A 19,488-nucleotide genomic window follows, 5' to 3' on the forward strand; every position below is an offset into this window, starting at 1 on the left:
CGGGGCGGAGCGGCGCGGGAAGGGGGCGGAGAGCCAGAGCCGGGGTGGGGCGGGGGGGGAGGGGCCGCGGGAACGGATGGCGGCCTGGGACCCATAGCGGCGGCGGTTCTACGGCCCGGGGCCCGGGCGGGCGGAGGTGGCGGCTCCCGGGACCGGCCGCGCGGTGAGTCCGGAGCTTTGTGTGGAGACGGGGCTGGGGGAGGAGGGAGGCGGCGGCCCTGCGGAGGCCCGGGGCTTGAGGGGAACTGAGGGGGCCGGGGCAGCGGCGCCTGACGGAGGAAGTGGGGGTTGGGGGGCCGGGGCGGAGCGAGGGGAAGGTGTGTTTCGGGAGGGGGGGGTCGTTGCGTGGGTGGGGGAGGGGTCGTCGAGGGGAGCGGGGTGAAGTTCAAAGCGTGGCGGAGGCAGGTTCAGGCTGAGGGTAGGAGTGCCCAGGAGGCGATTAGCGTATGGCAAGGTTGTGGGGGAAGGCCAGAGAGTTTCTGAGGCAGTCTGAGTATGCTGAGGGGCCAGGGACGACCGGGGCCAGCCAGGGTTGTGGGGTTCGGAGCGAGGGGGTGGAAGCAGTACGTGTTTGCGGCCCAGGAGGGGGAGCCAGGTGGCCGGGAGCGTGCTGTAGCAGCCTGTGGGTGTGTGCCCCTTCCAGTCTTGTCACATTTACTCCTGTCCTTTTCTTCAAGATGGAGGGATCCCTCGGCCTGGACCCCCCGATTGGGTTTGTGACCCTGTCCTGTCTGGATACCCGTGCTGCCCTCTTTTCTCTTTATGTGGGATTACGGTTGGACCATCTCTGTGCTTTGCTCAGATTCTCCTTCCTCCCTCTGGGGTTGAGGAGGAGGAGACACATCTGACCAATTAATGTGTGTTTGTGAAACAGGCAGCAGCAAACAGTCATTTCAGCTTCTAGGAATTAGGCTCACACAGGGTGGAGAGATCAGAGCCCTTCAGGGGGAATATTTCTGAGCAAATCACAGATGATTAAATTCTCTAAGAAACAGCTTCCTGTCTAAATGAGAGTGGGAAACATGGGGGAGAAAGCCTGTCTGTTTGCAGCCATGTGTCCAGAGCCCCAGAGGTTGAGGAAGAGTCCCTGAGCTCCTGTAGGCCTCTCTTTTCTGTGTTAGGTTTAGCTCTGCAGCCTTAAGTTAATTTCACCCCTGCTGCTTTGTCTTGGGGGAGGGAGGGCTGGTTTAGATTGTTGTGAGGAGATGACTGTTCTGCTACCACACACAATTGTGTCATTTTATCGGGAGTGCTACCCCAGGGCTGAGAACTGCTGCAGCAGAGATAAACCGGTCCTTCTCACCCGTCTATTGTGTACACAGTGAAGGTCATAGGTTCAAGTCTTGTCTGAGAGCTTTGGATATGCTCCATCTCCCAGGCTCCTCAGTGTCATTTTCTTCCTTTTCCAGACTGGGGCTTGCCATTGGAGGAGGCCAGACAGAAAGGCTCTTCTTTTTGAGTGAGGAACAATGCAGAGCTCATTGGCACACATTTTTCAGAAGAATAGGGGATGCCAGCCATGTTGTGCCTGCCTCTTTGGTTAGCCTGTACTAAGTTGAGGAGGAATAGTGTCTTGGACACTCAACTCTGATGTTTTTGTCAGATCTTTAAGGACAGTTCTATACTTAAACCATCATATTTAATTTTTTTATGGAAATGGGACACTCATGCAATGATTTTTGTTTATTGGTTTAAAAATACCACTAGAAACCTGTGCAGGGTTAAGATAGGGAGTCGAGAACCAAGTACATTTTTTAATGGTGACTTCCTGGTCAGTGATAATTGCACAACAAAAAGCCAATTTGCCTATCCAGACAAGCTGTGGGAAAAAAAAATCTTTCCTTGTGTAATTTAACTCTGATGAAAAGAGATGACTTGGTCATTGTGCAAAGGAGACATTTGCCAAAGAGATGAACATTAAAAAGATCATTTAGGTCTTGGGGATTATTAATGAGAGAAGAATGAGAGTAACCTAGAAGGAATTCTATGCTTGTATGTGTCTCATAGAAGTTCCTTAAAGAATATTTAGGTATTATTAATTGTATAAAAAAATCACTTGGAGCCAGAAGAGACTTTAACACTTAGGACATTAGAGAAAACTTTTCTTTAAAAGGATTAGAAATAAAACTAATTGTAAGAGGGGAATTGTTTACAATAAACTGTACACACAATAGCCAACCTACCATTTCCCACTGAAGTATTGAATAAGAATGTTAGCCTTTGGTTTTGGTAAAGGTCTTTCAAAGGCGGTGAATGTGACTGTGGGCTTTCTTCATCTCTATTTCATTGAGTTTCTTGAAATGATGGCCTGTCAACATAGGAGAGAACAGGTTGTTCTGACCATTATATATATGTGTATTTTGATAGCAGAAATGTCTTTAGGCCTTACTGGAGGTGCTTGTCTTTACACTGTTTACTACTACACATCCGAGGTCTCTTGAGTGAAGCCTCAACTAAACTAAATCCAAAGCCTTTTGTTCTTGGGCATTTATTTCTGAGTGCTGTCAAGTGACAGTAAAGGCAGACGCCTCAGATTAAATTTACTCTGATTAGATTTAGTAGTTTCAGAGTTGGGCCCTTGCCACCAGGAATCTTACATGAGTCTTCTGTAAGAGAGTACTTGAATTTTCCTACTGGTTTCTTAGTAGGAAATATTTCCTTGTAAGAGGTCTGGATAGTTGGACAGATTACTGCTTATTTTGTGTGAGGATATGGAAGCATAATTTTGGCTCCTGGTTATAATTATGTTACAATTAGCATATTGCAACTAAATGACTGGAACAGGATAATTTGTTGAGGGATTTACTGATTGCTCTGTTAAGTAGAAGTACCACTCCTTTATTTGACTCCCAACACTATCACCTCAGGCATTGAGACTAAGTACAAGAATGATATTTCTTCTCCACATATTCTTACTCTGCTGGGACTTTACTACTTCTATGCTACTTTGTCCTAGTCCAAAGGCAGTTAAGCAATTGGTGTTTCCATTGTGGAAAACTGGCATGGATGGGAATAATGACAAACAGATGAGGCCACTCTGAGATAATTATGTTTTGTGGCAAGTTTTCTTTTAGCAGCATAATCTCTTTTTTTGGTAGGATTGTGGTTTGAACTCAGGGCTCGCTCTACCACTTTAGCCACTCCCCCAAGCCTATTTTGCTCTGGTTATTTTAGAAATGGGGGTCTTGCTAACTGTTTGCATGGGCTGGCCTTGAATCACAATCCTCCCAATATCAGCTACCCAAGTAGCTAAGCAACTTAATTCTTGCTTCTACTTGATTTTAAAAAATCAGTTTCCTTTTAAAAATAATGAAAACCCTGCACAAAATACAAAATCAGTGTATTAAATATGCATTCATGTTACCTCTTTGTAAAAGTTACCTGTGACAGACAAAATGAAGATAGGTGATACTGATTAGCAGGTTCTGGGTCCACCAAGTGTTGGTGAAGGACTCTTCACTAGAGAACAGGTAATTCACCAAAGCACCTGCCTACTAAGGCATGTGGAATAGGCAACAGCTGTGCAGCTGAAGAGGGATTATTGAACAGGTGGTTGGAGAGTCACATGCCACAGTGACAAGAAAATACTTGGTCCTCTGTGATTTAGGATCAGTTCGTATCTGTGAAATTGTACTTTGTTTCACATTTCTTAATGCCTGTTGTTGATTTGTTAGTGATATGATAATGGAATAAAGAAAAGAGATTCTTCTGTTTCTTTTAGATTACTGAGTAGCATGCCCTAGACATGGTCCTACATGATCCAGTTGTATTTCTGGGAGTTCTGGCTTTATGCCCTATGAGTGGGAAGGAAATAGTGGCAATTCAGTGTTTCTCTTACTTGTTTATTAGAGGGAAATGGGAAACAGAAAATTCCTTCTTTCATTGTGGTGAAATAGCTTTAGCTCACTGGAAGATACCCAACAGGTTTTATGCAAAGATGTAATTGACTTTGTGTTAGGTCTACTTGACATGCCTTACTGAAGAAATTTGTGTATGTTTTTATTTTATGAATGTAATTCTCTACATGAAGTTTGCATCTTTGCACTTTTTTTGGTTTTTTTGGGGGGAGGGGGCGCGGTACTGTTGCTTGAACTCAGGGCCTCACACTTGCTAGGCAGGTGCTCCACCACTTGAGCCGCTCTGTCAGACCTGTTTTGTGTTGGGTATTTTCAAGATAGGGTCTCTTGAACTATTTGCCCGGGCTGGCTTCTAACCTCAGTCCTCCTGATCTCTGTCTCATGAGTAGCTGAGATTACATGTGTGAGCCACTGGCACCTGGCATCTTTCAACTTTTTTAGTCTTTCCTAGTACTTGTGTAACTTTTCCTAGACATGTAGCATCGTTTGTTAAAACTAATTGATCACCAGAGGGCTAGTTGATGTTAAAGGAATATCTCTAAATATTTATCTTAAAAATAAGTATCCTATAACTTGGAAGAATACTTTCTATTTTGAAATTTCCTGAAATCTTTTCTTTAGGTTATCAATTTCATTTTATTTTTCTTTCCCATGTTCGTGTCACAATAGTAGACAGTGCCATTGAGATTTTTTTTGTTTTGTTTTTTTTCCTCTTGATATGGAGTCTCAATATGTAGCCCAGTTTGGCCTTGAACTGGTCATTTTTATTTGACCTCCCAAGTGCTGGGATTACAGACATGCACCATCACATCTGGCCCTGGCCTAAAATTTATAAGCAAGGAACTTGATGTTCATTTTCTCATCTTAATTAGTGCCCTCTAGTCGTTTTCTCTTTTCTGTATCATAGGCAGTGAAACACACACACAAGCATACATGTATACATGCAGAATCTAGTGGCATTCAAAGGGGACAAAGTAGTTGATTGAAGAGAAATAAGTTGCATTAACTGTTTTAAAGTTCAGTTACCCATTATTCCCCAGCTGAAGTGGAGTGAAGACTCTCACTAAGGCTGTGAGAGAGAGACAGATTTGATGGAAAATGAGGCAAACTGTGACTGTGAGACTAGGGCCCTTGTGTTGCTGCATAGGCAAGGATATTTGCAAAGATCTGTTTAAGTCTAGCTTGTAACCTGGCTTCAAGTGGTAGCCTAGTGATAGCAGTCAATTATTTAGTATTTATTTCTATGAAAGAACGTAAACTTCCTCATTTTATCATAGTTTTTTATTTCAAGTATCCACAAACCATCACATTCTTTCCTACCATTTTCAGTAGTTGGTTTCCTCATGCTTCTCCCCCTCCCCCATCTCTCATCCCAGTTCTGTGTTCTGAAGACTTCTCTAGCAGCTTGGAAACGCTCTAATTACTGTAGCTATTATAGTCACAACCCAGATCCTCTACCTCCTTCCCTCTCACCCCTTTCTATCTTCCTTCCCCCCTCCCTTTGCTCTAGCAGCAGGAGTTGAACTGCAGTCTCATGAGCACAGTCAGATCTATGAATGAGCTTTACATCTTGTAGAGGCAGAACTCCAGATCCAGCAGAGCTGATTTTTTATGGTTTTCTTGCTGTTTGTTCTTGGATCAGAGTCCCAGAAATAAGAGATGGCAAAGTACATATTAGGTCATATGTAGTCCATCACTCGGGCTAACCTAGGATTTTTCTCGTCTCTGTGAAAATTTCTCCTACCTTTTCTTGCAGGTGAGAGCTGTCTGATGCCTAGCAAGCTTTGAAACTGTGTTCTTTTTTTATTGTGCTCTCTGGACATTAGTGTCTGGCCAGCTTCTTTCTTGGTTTTGTTCTTACTTCATTTTCAGAATTACTTGGCTTCCAGCAGTATCTCTACCCCTTCAGCTTCAGTCCTTTCTTCACGATTGTTGGCACCAGATTTGTGGGTTCACTTTTCAGATTTTTACTAGTGCGACTTTTCATTGTGGCTTCCTCTTAAGGAAAAATATTTGATGGACACACAAGAGACACATTTTGGCAAGTAGTAGTTAATAAAATGCCATTAAACTCACATACTAGGTGAACAAATGTTGCTTTTTTCTTTTGGATTTGGGAGTGCTTTTTGTTCTAACACTTTGTTCTTTTTATGGGAATGAATTTTATTTATTTAGTTTGCAGTGCAGGGGATCGAACTGAAGATGTTATGCATGCTGTACCATTAAGCTACAACCCCAGCCCAGGATAAGTTTTATTTCTGTGTAGCTTAGTTAAGATATTATATGAGCTGATATTGTTATATTTTCTTTACTAGTACAACTTTTCAAACATAAAGGAAAAACAGCATTGGGAGTCCTGACATCCGGGTTCTGATCATTGCTATGCTTCTATGCTGTGTGACCTTGTGGAAATAACTCCTCTGTTTCTGCTTTCCTTATGTATAAAATGAGCACATTGGACAAGAAGATCTCTTAAGATTCCATTTATCTGTAGAATAGCCAATGATATGAAAATGATGATGGAAGAACAGGGCAAAAATGGTTGATATAAGTAGTTTTTTTTGTTGATGGGTCAAAAATATAGTTAGGGTTCAACAGGGGTAGTGAATACATTTTTAGTTCCCTGAGGTTTGACTTTTACTCCTGAAAGTTGTACTTTTTATTAAGCCACCTTTTGGTAGGTTCTTCTCCCAGTCCTTCAGTATGGTGTTTGAACTCAAAGCCTTGTACTTGTTAGGCAAGCACTCGACCACTGGAGCTATGCCCCAGTCCTTTTGACAGGTCACATACCCACTTTCTGCAGGCTTACCATACTGCTATGTATATCCTCTGCTAGTATACTTAAAACATGGAAGTGGGAAGCAGGAAGCTGTAAAAAAAACTCAGCTTGAGGAAAGGAAATCATAATCTAGAACGACTTGCCACGTATCAGTAAGAAGTTACTTCAGGATAGGTACTGGTGGCTCATGCCTATAATCAGCCCAGCAAATAGTTCTCGAAAAAAACCCACCACAAAAAATGGGCTGGCAGAGTGGCTCAGGTGATAAGAATGCCTGCCTAGCAAGCATGAGGCCTTGAATTCAAACTCCAGTACTGCCAAAAAAATTCAATTAGGTATCTAATAACCTCTTATATCTAAGTTCTTCAAGGTTAATGGGACTGATTGTAGAGGCTGGTTGGCATTTTAAAATTTTCGACTAGTCAGTGGAAACCCTGCTTTGAGTTAACTTCTCTGGACTAAATATGAGTTGCCAGTAATATTTTGTTTGAAAAAAATTACTTTGTTTTTATTTTGATTTTGGTGCTAGTACTCAAACCCAGGGTCACCTCTCTTGCCTGCTAAGAAAGTAGTGTACCTTTTGAGCAGTATCTTCAGCTCTCAAGTAGTGTTTTTGTTTCTTTTTTTTTTTGTACTGGGTTTTGAACTCAGGACCTACACCTTGAGCCACTCCACCAGCCCTTTTTGTGCTGCAATTCCATTTCTCTTATAATTCTGAAAATTTCATCTTTTGCTGAAAAAAATGAACGGAACTATAAGAAAAGAAATGGAATTGCAAAACTTATGGAGTATATAAATCTGCAAAGTATTATAGGAAAGAGGGAACTATTTTTTGTGATGGGTTTTTCAAGATAGGGTCTCTAGAAGGAACTGTTTTGCCAGGGCTGGCTTTAAACCTTGATCTTCATGAGTAGCTAGGATTACAGGCGTGAGCCACCAGGGCCCAGCACCATTCACAATTTTTTTTTTACAGCCATTCCTTCAGCTTACCTCTTTTTTTCTGTTGAAGCGCCTTTCCTTGCTTCCAAGGCATTCAACTCCCAGATCTTTCATTCATACTAGCGAATAACATTATCTCCTTCCTGAAGCCTTTCTTTACCCTCCCCCGCACTTTTTCCCATACACCTGTCTCCAGAATTGATTTCACCTCCCTCTATCTCTTCAATTTTTTTGCTAGGGTATCTGTTACAGCTCTTAATCACATATGGTCTTAAATTATAATTACTTGTAAATATATTTTCTTCCTCCTTCATTCTAAGCTTTATAAGAGACCTGTGTCTTAGCTGTTCCTTTGACTCCCATAACTCCTAGCCCAGTGCTTTGAATATAACTTTATGCTTAAGTTATGCTTGCTGAATTGAATTAGAATTTAATTTTTTTTCTTTTATTTTAATTCATTTATTCATACGTGCATACATTTTTTGGGCCATTTCTCCCGCTTCACCCCCACCCCCTCCCAGAATTTGATTTTTGAAAAAAAAAGAACATGCTAAGTAACTTCCATTCAGCACATTTTATACCAAATCGCATAAACTAGGAACAAGACAGACTGTGAAAGCGGTAAGAAATCCTTCCAAGTTCAAGGACAAGCTTTGTTACCTTTACTACTTGTAGCATATATCCTAACTTGGACAAGGTGGGTAGGAGTGGAACAAGAAAGTGGAAGCAAGGTGAATCAATCACAGAAATCATTCTGGTTCTATTAGAGGAATAGAGGCATTGTTGGCCCTCTGGGTGGTGTTGACTCCTAGGAGGTCTTTTCAGTTTTCTTATTTACTTCTCTTATTCTATAGTATTTTTTTGGATACCTACTATATGTGTTACCCTGTTGTTGATGCTTAAGACCTATCAGTGAATAAAATAGGTCAACAAAACTTCATGAATTTTATCTTTTAGTAAGAGATATAAATAAGCATTAAAAACAATTACATAACATTAAGAGATTGCTAAATGATGTAGGGAAAAATAGCAGGGTAAAGGAAATTGGAAGTGTGGTGGTAGGAGAGAGGCAAGAGGGTTGCAGCCTTAAGTAAGAGTGGTTGGTGTCAGTGGGTTACTGAGTTGTTAGGCACTTCTTTGAGGTTGGTGGATGCTTTTCTGCCCAGCAGAGAGAAAGAGGCAATGTCTGCAGTTGTTCCAAAGTCCAACTGACACTGAAGGGAAATAGCTACTTGTTATGTTCTTTTCTTTTGGCTTCTCCTCAAGTTGGCATTCCTGGAAGTTAATAAGGGTGAAAATTGCAGTCAGTCATGTCTGGAAGACACCAGGGATAGAACTGTAGGCCACCCCTGAGGGGTGGGATTTACTCTTCTGACTGGGTTCCTGGAGTAAATGGGTAAGTTCAGCCTCTGAATTTTCTCCTTCCTCAAAAGAAAAAAAGGCCAAAATCAGGTTCTTTCCTTTTTTTTTAGTTAGGCTTTAGTAACTTTAGGGCAGCTCTTTAATTTTTCAGAGTGTGCTCTATACACCCAGCTTAAATAGTAAGTTTTCAGGATTGTGTTACGTTGACTGCCTTTTAATATATAAGCTATGATTTAGAAGTCTTAGTACCTAGTTCAGCAGCCTGGAAATGAAGACAGTGTATGATGTTCAGATACTTTCTTTCTTGTTTGACTTATGCAGTGTAAATTTTCTTGTAATTTCCTTACTTGCCCTTTTCTAACTTTTCCTCTTCTTTATTTTCCCTGTTACCTGATAGGAGACAGAAGTCTCTTAGGCCAGACTGCTGTTTTGTTTACTGGAAGATAAAATTCCTTTCTAATATACAAGAAATGGAATGTCTTATTTCTGTCCTTGGGTTATATAGGGTTCAACTTGTGGACATCAAGTCCTGTTATACTGTGCGTCATTTGAGGTTGCTGAGGTGCAAGGTATATTTGGACCTGTCTACTCTTATTTTTAATAATTTATATCACCGCATTGTGCAGTTTCAGTGTACAGGAAGACCCATTCACCATTTTGTTAAAATGTGATATTTATGATATATAACTTTAGAATTAAAAAAATTTTTTTTCTTTGGCAGTGCTAGTGATTTAACATAGGACCTTGTTCATGCTAGGCAAGCACTCTACTACTGAGCTGTACCCAAGCCCATAAAAGTTCTTAAGGAACTCAGATCCAAGCTAAAAAAAAAAAAATCTTACTTTCAGGCAACTTTTAGGTTCTAATGTGGAGTGGGCTTCTTAGGCAGATTTCACATTACTTTTCTCTAAGGATTTGCTATATGAAACTTGAAGTCATACATTCTCATTGCATATGATTAAGTTATATAATAATATATTGCTCTACAACTTGAGCTACTCTGCCATCCCCTGTAGATGCAGTTTTGACTAACATGAACTACTGCCTACAGTTGGCAGTTTCAGTACCTATTAAGAAAGAAATAACCTTTACTTTGAGTAACAAACAAGAATTTCTACAGGTTTCTGTAGGGTAACCACTTTTTTAATAGTAATTATACCATAATTAAGTTTAGTATTCTTCAGGGAGAAGAATAATAAGCTCTATTATGTAGGAATTCAGCTTAAGGAACTTGAGTCTGCACACATATATACATTAGAAAAAGTAGAAAGATTTTGTTTATTTTTTTTTTGGTGGAACTGAGTTTTGATCGCAGGGCTTTGTACTTGCAAAGCAGGCGCTCTACTGCTTGAGCCACACATTTCCAGTCCTGGAAAGAAAGATTAAAAAAATAATAATAATAACTTGCTGGATGTTTAAAGAATGAAGAATTCCCATATGGGAAGTTCATGTTAAAAGAAAGCAACGTATCAAAAGAACCATACAAAACAGTTACTTGCCACCGTCTTAAAGGCTACGGAGGGGAGAAAGGCATCTTTTAAAACACTACATGCCTGTAATCCTAACTACTCAGAAGGCAGAGATCAGGAGGATCACAGTTCAAAACTAGCCCAGGTAAATAGTTTTCGAGACCCTATGTTGAAAAAAACCATTACAAAAAAAAAAAAAAGCCTGGTGGAGTGACTCAAGGTGTAGGCCCTAGGTTCAAACCCCACTACTGCAAAAAAGAAAAAAAAAAAAAAAATTCCAGGACTGGTAGAGTGGCTCAAGTGGTAGAGTATCTGCCTAGCAAGTGCAAAGCCCTGAGTTAAAACTACCTTCCCTCTCTCCATTCAGAGCCAAAGAAGGGGGAATAATCATTGGGTGCAACCTACAAATTAGGTGGAAGAAAAAAGATGAATTTGATAAATCTCTTTGCACAACTGATAGAGCTTCTGTTTTTGATTTTGAAGAACACATGTTAAAAATGGAAAGGCAGCTAGAGAATAAGACCACTTAATCCTTGTGTGAAAGATCATTCAAAGTTGAAAACATTAGAGAATTTCTACTTCTGTCTCACACACACACCCTACCTGTCAGATTAACACTTCTAGGACAAAGATGATAGATGCTTAACTGTTTTTCTCTGATTTCAGCATGAATAAAATGCTTTTTATTCTGTACAGCAAGTGCAAAGTCTCACAGAAACGCTAACAGTTATTTAGTATTTCTGACACTTTTTTTTCGCCTAGATGCCCAAGCTTTTCTTGACCAAATCAGTAAACTTCATGAGAGTAAATTTTTCTACCCAAGAATTTAGAAGGAATTAAGGGATGAACCGTGAAATTTGTAGTGAAAGAATATCATTTGGGAATATCATTTGAGAGAGTGGCACTAGTGGTAGAACGGCTGCCTTGAAAGCTTTAGGTCCTGAGTTCAAACCCCAGTACCATCACCAGAAAAAAACAATTATATCCAGCATGTTATCTCAAGTTGTAAGTGGCATGATCACTATACTGGCATGGATTTCAGATGTGATTCTGTCCATAAGAAGGGTTTGCGGTGGAGGAACTCAAAACTGTACCATATTGGAAATACTGTAAAATGCAGATTAAAAATTGAGATGACTTGGTACCATTCATATAACTTATTGAGTTCAAGACGTTAGGTTAGTTATGACACATGTGACAAATCATTAATAATTGTATTTGGACACAGTTGTTATCAGTGGATACTGTGAGTTTAAAAAGGCTTGGCAAGGTCAGGCCAAAGGCTATTTAGAAACGTTAGTGATGGAATGGTAGATAATTGTTTTCCTGTAAATTAGCTTTACTCTCTGGTGGTAAACTGACTTTCTAATGGTAAGCATTTTCAAAGGTATCTAAGTCACCTTTCAGTTCTAAAAATTGAAAACTGAGGGTTTTTTTTAATACGATAGGCACAGTTTTAACTTCAACTAATAAGTTGTTTATATTCTTTTTTCTTCTGTTTCAAATAAGTATTTTGCTGTAGGTTGTTTTTTTCTTTCTTTTTTTTTTTTTTCAGTATTGGGGTATTGGGGTTTGAACTCAGGACCTACACCTTGAGCCACTCCGCTAGGCATTATTTTGTGATGGGTTTTTTTGAGATAGGGTCTCTCGAACTATTTCCCTGGGCTGGATTTGAACCTTGATCCTCCTGATTTCTGCTTCCTGAGTAACTAGTATTATAGGCATCAGCTGTAGAAATATTAATGAATTTGATTTCAAGATGTTGTTCCAGTTTCTACTGAGAGTATTAACAGTATATGATATTTTAATTATCTCAGCTTTTTACAGGTTAAATAACAGAGACTTCAGCAGAGGTCAGTAGAGTGCTTGCCTAGCATGCATCAAACCCTAGCTAGAGTTCCATTTCTAGCACTGCAAAAAATGAAAATAAAGGAAGCTCAAATAGATTCAGTGATCTGCTCAAGGTTCTTATGTCTAGGGAGAGTAGAGCAGAATTGATTTTTTTGTATGCTTACTTAATTTGGTTTCTTTTTTTTCCCATTATATCTTGCTGCTTTCTCATGACTTTACCTCCAGACACCATCTTAATGATAAGTTGTTTGAGCCACACCCCCAGCCCACTTTAATTATTTTTCAGATAGAGTCTCCCAAGTTTTCTAGGCTGGCCTGAACCATGATTCTCTTATTTGTATCTCACATGTAGCTGGGATGACAGGCACACAACCACCTTGCCAAGGTATTGGCTGAGATAGAGTCTTGTTAACATTTTGCATGGGCTGACCTCAAGCCATTAGGCCTCTCGCCTCTGCCTCCCAGGTAGCTGGTATTATAGGAGTGAGTCACTGTGCCCAGTTTGACATTTTAATAAATGTTTTACATAAGTGAGGTATTCAGATTTTTCCATGGGATTAAGTTCTTTCAGGTAATTAGATCCACAAATTGTTGAGATTTTATTTCAGGAATACCTTGACTGTAAATGAGATGAAAAGTTGAGCTTCAGTATGGACAAAAAGTGAATTTAAAAATAGGCAGGAAGCCTAAACCACTTTTTTAGGATGAGTCACTTCTAGCTAACACTTGCAGCCCCCAAGGAAACTAGAAATCTCAGTAAACTATTCCTAGAAAAATCAGGTCAGTGTGCTGCCAGGGAAGTGCTGGGCACTATGAGGAAGAGAATCAGAGCTAAATAAGCAAAGATAAAAATAAACTTCCCTCTGTGTAAAACCAAGGTTTGTCTGATACTTGTGTTACTGTGTATTCTGGTGGCAACAAGAAATATATGCCGGAGCTGGTGACTGAAGGATTGAAGGTTTTAATGACAACATGTTTTTGGTTTTTTTTTTTTTAATGTGAAAAAAACCTAGTGTTTTGTTTTTCTTCACTTGCTGGGGCTTAAATCAAGGCCTCAGGCATGTTTGGCAAGTATGCTCCCACAGACCTACATCTCTAACTCCAACTCCAAAGCCTTTTTTTTTTTTCTCTTTTGCTGTACTGGGGACTGAACCCAGAGCCTTGTACATAATAGGCACCTGCTCTACCACTGAACTACATTCCTAACCTTTCAGCTTTTAAAGAGATTATCAAACCCTGTCAAGTGATGAAAAGAGCCTGTAAACTAGATGGGTGTGATAGAGAACTGTTGTAATCCCAGACTCAGGAGGCTGAGTCAGGGGGCTCATAAATTTAAGACCAGCCTGGGCTACATAGTAAGATCCTATCTCAAAAAACAAAAACAAAATGGAAAAAAGGTTGGGGGGCCTCAAGCAGTAGAGTGCTTGCCTAGCAAGTGCGAAACCCTGTGTTCAAAAGGACTAGGGGCATGGCTTAAGTGGTGGAGCACCCGCCTAACAAACACAAGGCTCTGAGTTCAATCCCTAATGCTGCCAAAGGGGGGAAAAAAAAAAAAAGACAGCTTGATTACCAGTTCTTAGAATGAATTTACCATATTTATTGAACTCCTCTTACGAGTCCTTAATCAATATGTTAACTCTAGAGGTATAGAAAATTAAAAATAAGGTCAAGAAGGTCTCTGTGATTTTAGTGGTACTGGCTTTTAAACTTGGGGCCTTGAGCTTGTGAGGCAGGCACTGTGCCACTTGAGCAACTCCACCAGCCATTTTCGTGTGTGTGTTATTTTTGAGATAGGTCTCATTTTATGTCTGGGCCAGCCTGGACTGAGATCTTTCTATTTGTGCTTCCCTGCCTAGCTGGGATGACAGGTGCACAGTACCACCAAGTCCAGCCATCGGTTGAGATGGGATCTCCCAAACTTTTTGTCTGGGTTGGCCTAGAAACACAATCTTTCCTATTTCTGCCTCCTGAATAGCTAGGATTATAAGCTTGAGCCAGAGGGATCTGTCATATCCTCTACCTGGCCTAATCCAGAGGGAATGTCTCATATCCTTTACCGAATTTTCCCCAAAGGTAACATCTTACCAAACTACTGTACAAATACTATAATATTAACATAGATAGCAACCTATTTATCTTGTTCAGATTTCCCCAGTTTTGCTTATATTCATTTATGTGTATGTATACTTGATTCTATGCTGTTTTGTCATGTATAAGTTCCTAGTATGTTCACTACCACAGTGTAAAGGTACTTTATGATGTCCTCTTGCCCCCATCTCCCACAAGAAGTTTTATGTGGTGTGGGGAGTTATTGTTGTTTTTCATTTCTTTCTTTCTTTCTTTTTTTATTAGTATATGATAGTTACAGAGGGGCTTCATTATGATATTTCCATATTATATATATATTTGGTATATACCCTCCATTACCATTACCCTTCTTACCCATTCCCCTTCTTAAAACAACTTCACCAGGTTTCAGTGTTCTGTATTTATATATGTGTAGAAAGTTGGGGGGGGGGATTGTTTTCTTTTCTCTTTTTAAATTTTTTTTTTTAGGACAGGGTTTAGCTGCATAGTCCAGGCTGGCCTCAAATTCATGAGTGCTAGAATTATAAGCATGTTCCACCACCCTTGGCAACAAGATTTTTGATAAATTTCATAATAGCATTTTAAGGGAATCCAGGAATATTTTGGAGAGTATATGCTCTTTACAAAATCATTTAAAAATTTCTGTATCTTAAATAATAATTTTTTGTTTTTGTTTTCACGTGAAAGTCAAATAATGGGACTGGAGTTATAGCTCAGTGGTAGAGCACTTGCCTAGCATGGGTGAAGCCCTGGGTTCAATCCCACCACCACACACACAAAGTCAAATAGTATTGTCGCTTTTAATGAAAAACAGTAATTCATTACTACTGCTCTCAAGTTCTTAGTCTCCTTGGTGTTTATATGTGTGTGTATGTGTATAATTTGGCAGTACTGGGATTTAAACTCAGGTCTTCGAACTTGCTCAGCAGGCACCCTAGTGTATGTATATTTTTTGAGATGAGGTCTTGCTGTGTTGTCCATGTTGGCCTTGAGCTCCTGGGTTCAAATAGTCCTGCTTCAGCCCCCTGAATAGCTGGGGCTCTAGGTGCATGTTACTGTGCCCTGTATTTCCATAGACTATATGTTCTCCTATTGCTCTCTCCTCCTCATTGAATTCTCCTAATGTAGTTAGGTCACAATTTTTGGTTAGATCAGTATTCATAACTTTTTATATTAAGTAAAAAAATTTGTTTTGAGTACCAGAGTTCAAACTTAGGCCCTAGACCTTGAGCCACTTCACCAGCCTTTTTTTTTTTTTAATTTTTATTTTTTTATTATTCATATGTGCATACAATGCTTGGGTCATTTCTCCCCCCTGTCCCCACCCCCTCCCTTACCACCTCCCCTCCCTCTCCCCTCAACCCCCTTGCTACCTGGCAGAAACTATTTTGCCCTTATCTCTAATTTTGTTGAAGAGAGAGTATAAGCAATAATAGGAAGGAACAAGGGTTTTTGCTAGTTGAGATAAAGATAGCTATACAGGGAGTTGACTCGCATTGATTTCCTGTGCATGTGTGTTACCTTCTAGGTTAATTCTTTTTGATCTAACCTTTTCTCTAGTTCCTGGTCCCCTTCTCCTATTGGCCTCAGTTGCTTTTAAGGTATCCGCTTTAGTTTTTCTGCATTGAGGGCAACAAATGCTAGCTAATTTTTTATCCACCAGCCTTTTTTGTGATGGGTTTTTTTGCGATAGGGTCTCATAAAGTATTCGCCCTGGCTGGCCTCAAACTATGATCCTCCTAATTTCTGCTTCCTTAGTAGCTAGGATTACAGGCGTGAACCACTGGCACCTGCAGGTAATATTCTTTATTCCTTAATCATCGGGTATAGTACTATTATAGTCTTTGTCCACCTTTTCCCCTAGGATTTAATATCATTACTTATCTCATTTTTTGGGCTTATATCTTTATTACTAACTAATTCTTTCACATTCTCCAATAGATCTGTAATTCTTACAGTAAATTCAAATATTGAGTAATCCTTATGTTGGTTAGTTTCTTCTTTCTTTCCTTCTCTCTTTTTCCCTTTCTCATTCTGTCTTCATTCCTCTCTTCTCTTTCTTCCTGTCATCCCTCTAAATGTCTTAACTTGTAAAGGTTGATGGCTTGATTCCCTTTCGTAAAATGCTAATTTAAGAGGCCAGGGATAGAGCTCAGTGGTAGAGCCTTGACAAGCATTTACAAAGCCCTGGGTACCATCCCCAGCATTGCAAATAAATTGCTACTTTAGGACCATATGATCTTGTAAGACTATTCTCTCTCTCTCTCTCTCTCTCTCTCTCTTTCTCTCTTTCTCTGTTTCTCTCTCTCTTTCTCTCATACTTTCTCCACTCCTGCTTCCTCTCCTTTATTTTCTTGGTGGGTCTGGGGTTTGAATTTAGGACTTCATACTTGCAAAGCAGGCACTCTACTGCTTGAGCCACACTTCCAGTTCATTTTGCTCTGGTTATTTTGGAGATGGGATCTTGCAAACTATTTTCCTGGGCTGTCCTAGAGAACCATGATTCTCCTAATCTCAGCCTCCCAAGAAGCTAGGATTACAGGTATAAACCACCAGTGCCCAACTCCACTCTTTGTATTATTTTACTTTTTGAAAAAGCATATTGTGCAGATGATAAAGTATGGTAAATCTCAGTTTTTACATATAACCACAGTCCAGTTCCAGATACATACCATTTCCAGCACTTTTCTTTCTGATCAGTGTCCAGACATGTCCACTTTCTAGACATGACCACTTTTGTAACTACTTTTGTCACCTTTTATTTATAGGTGTTTAGTGTGACAAATGGATGGTTTAATTCTGATAGAACTCTTACATTTTTTATACCTTTAAGCATATGCAGATGGTCTCCAAGTTCTGATTGGTTGTCTTAGAATTTTTTGACATTATAATAATGATAAAGTGATACTCATTCAGTAAAAGCCACACTTCAAAATACAAATTTTGATATTTACTCAGTTTTGTAATATGTAATCCCATAACCTTAGGGTATGTAGCATGGTGCTTGGTAGCTACAACTCTCAGTTAGCCACCCAGTCACAAGAATAAACCCATATCTACAGTTACTGTTTGAAGCTGCAAAGCTCAGTTGGTAGGTTTGGTGTATTAAATGCATTTTAGACATTTAGGATGTTGTAAACTTACAGGTTTATTGTGTTCAAGAAGCATCTGTGTATGGGGGTTTCCAGGGATTGGTTATATTTTGAACACCTGGTTTGTGAACTAGCTCTATTTTGGAAGCTACTGTGCCTAGATGAGACAAAGCCAAGACAAGACTGGAGCACTTAGGCATTTTAAGAAATGTGGGAGTGCTAGGTCATGGTTCAAGTGGTAGAACACCTGCCTAGCAGGTGTGAGGCCTTGAGTTCAAACCCTAGAACTAGTAACAACAACAAAAAAAACCAAATGTGGGCACTGCCCCCTTGTTTTCCAGTGCCGAGAATCAAACCCAGGGCCTCACTCTTGTTAGGCAAGCACTCCATCACTGAGCTCCATCCCCAGCCCTCCCATAGACTCTTCATAAATTTTACATCCTTATCCTGGAGAGAGGACTCCAAATCTGGTCTATTAGATTTGAGGACCTACAAGAAATTGAGACAGTTTATAACGAGTGACAGCACTGAAGTAAGAATGGAGAGGAGAAATCCCAGCAGAGTACTTTATGATTCTGCTCCTTGATAAAGCCAGTGTTTTTTTCACTCATTTATTGACTGAATTATTTACTGAAGGCATATTGTGAACCAAACACTTGGTCTTCAGTGCTGAGCAAAAAACTTCAGCCCCTACCCTTGGAATGCTTGCAGTCTAGTGAAGAAAAATAATAGTAATCACATAATCACACATACTGGGGAAGGGAGGAATGACATAGGATATAATGAGGGACTGTGTTTTGGGTCAAAGTCAGGATGGAAAAAAGATGGCCATGGCAAGGGACAGAGTGTGGCCATGAGACAAAGCTGGAAAAGTAGACAAAGCTTAGGTATATTTTTGGTTTTTGTTTTCAGTCTCACTATGAAACCCAGACTGGTCTTGAACACCATGTGGGCAGAGTTAAGTATCTTTAAGGATATGCATGTGGGTTGCATCCCCCCCCCTCCTTTTTTGTTTTTGGCTAGTCCAGCAATGTAGAAATTATTTTTTGGTAAGTTTTGTCTCCTTATATTTACTGTAGGAATCCTCCTGTAAGAGATTTGAGAAAGGAGATGAGCTCTAGAATACAAAAAGTAATTCCTTGCATTTTCTGAAAAAGGCTGGATTTTTTCTTTCTTTCAACATATGAACTTGACCATGTTTTAGAGATGAGATTACAGACTGGAGATGTGGCTCAAGTGGTAGAGTACCTAATAGCAAACTCAAGGCCCTGAGTTCAAAGTTCAGTACTAAAAAAAAAAGAAAGAACAAAATTAGAGTTGAGAAGATTGAGGTACAGAAAAGTTAATGCTTTGACACATTCGTTCTGTGTGCAGGGTTGGTTTCTTAGGTGTTTTGGTTCTTGGCTGTCTCCATTATTCAATTTTTCTTTGAGAATTTCATAGTGCCTTTTTAGTACAGAAAATTTACACTTTGGAATAAGAATTAATTTATAAAAAGCCATGTAGTCCTGCAGTTATAAGAGGAGAAGGGATGGTGGAGCTTTTTTATCATTTACTTTAGAAAATCTTTGCCTTCTGCTTTTCAGTTTTGATAAGGGTTTTCTATGTGAATACGATTCACCCAGCAAAGTCCTATATAATTGTGACTGAATTATTTACAGATTCAGTGTGCTATTTAGCCTATAGTGGAATATGTATGTTGGAAAAGAACAGTATTACAAATACCAAGGATCTTAACCTAAGCCCTATTGAATAGCTTTGTCCTAGTGGAAATAATCAGTTGCTTATGTGAAATGAAACAGGTCAAGCCTCAATCTTTGTCTGAAAATAGCATCCTGTGAGGACTATAAAACTATTCATGAGCTACAGCATATAAAGACTTGGAGACAGTGATGCCACAATTTTATACTCTTCTGTCCTTATGTGACACATGGTCAGATGAGCCCTGTTGAATTAGCACAGTGTGTTCTTTATCTAATCTCCATTGCTGATATAGGCAGAGAGCTGTGGTACTTGAGGAGAACACATAGTTCCTTTGTTACAGTAATTAA

General features: G+C 39.7%; 1 protein-coding gene across 5 annotated transcripts in view; it reads left to right on the top strand.

The window, feature by feature from the left end:
- Znf609 (zinc finger protein 609) overlaps positions 1-19,488 on the top strand; it is a 186,260-nt gene that overhangs the window by 2,056 nt on the left and 164,716 nt on the right. For 2 of the 5 annotated variants that reach the window (XM_074066181.1, XM_074066184.1), the window contains exon 1: positions 47-163. The exons of 1 other annotated variant lie outside the window; for it this stretch is intronic. The gene's annotated coding sequence lies outside the window, so the exon portion shown is untranslated. Of the gene's footprint in view, positions 1-46; positions 164-575; positions 8,972-19,488 lie in introns of those variants that run through there. 2 more of the 5 variants (XM_074066188.1, XM_074066182.1) reach the window with 2 other exon arrangements.

This window comes from Castor canadensis, chromosome 2 (genome assembly GCF_047511655.1).
Source record: "Castor canadensis chromosome 2, mCasCan1.hap1v2, whole genome shotgun sequence".
Taxonomy (NCBI): Eukaryota; Metazoa; Chordata; class Mammalia; order Rodentia; family Castoridae; genus Castor; species Castor canadensis.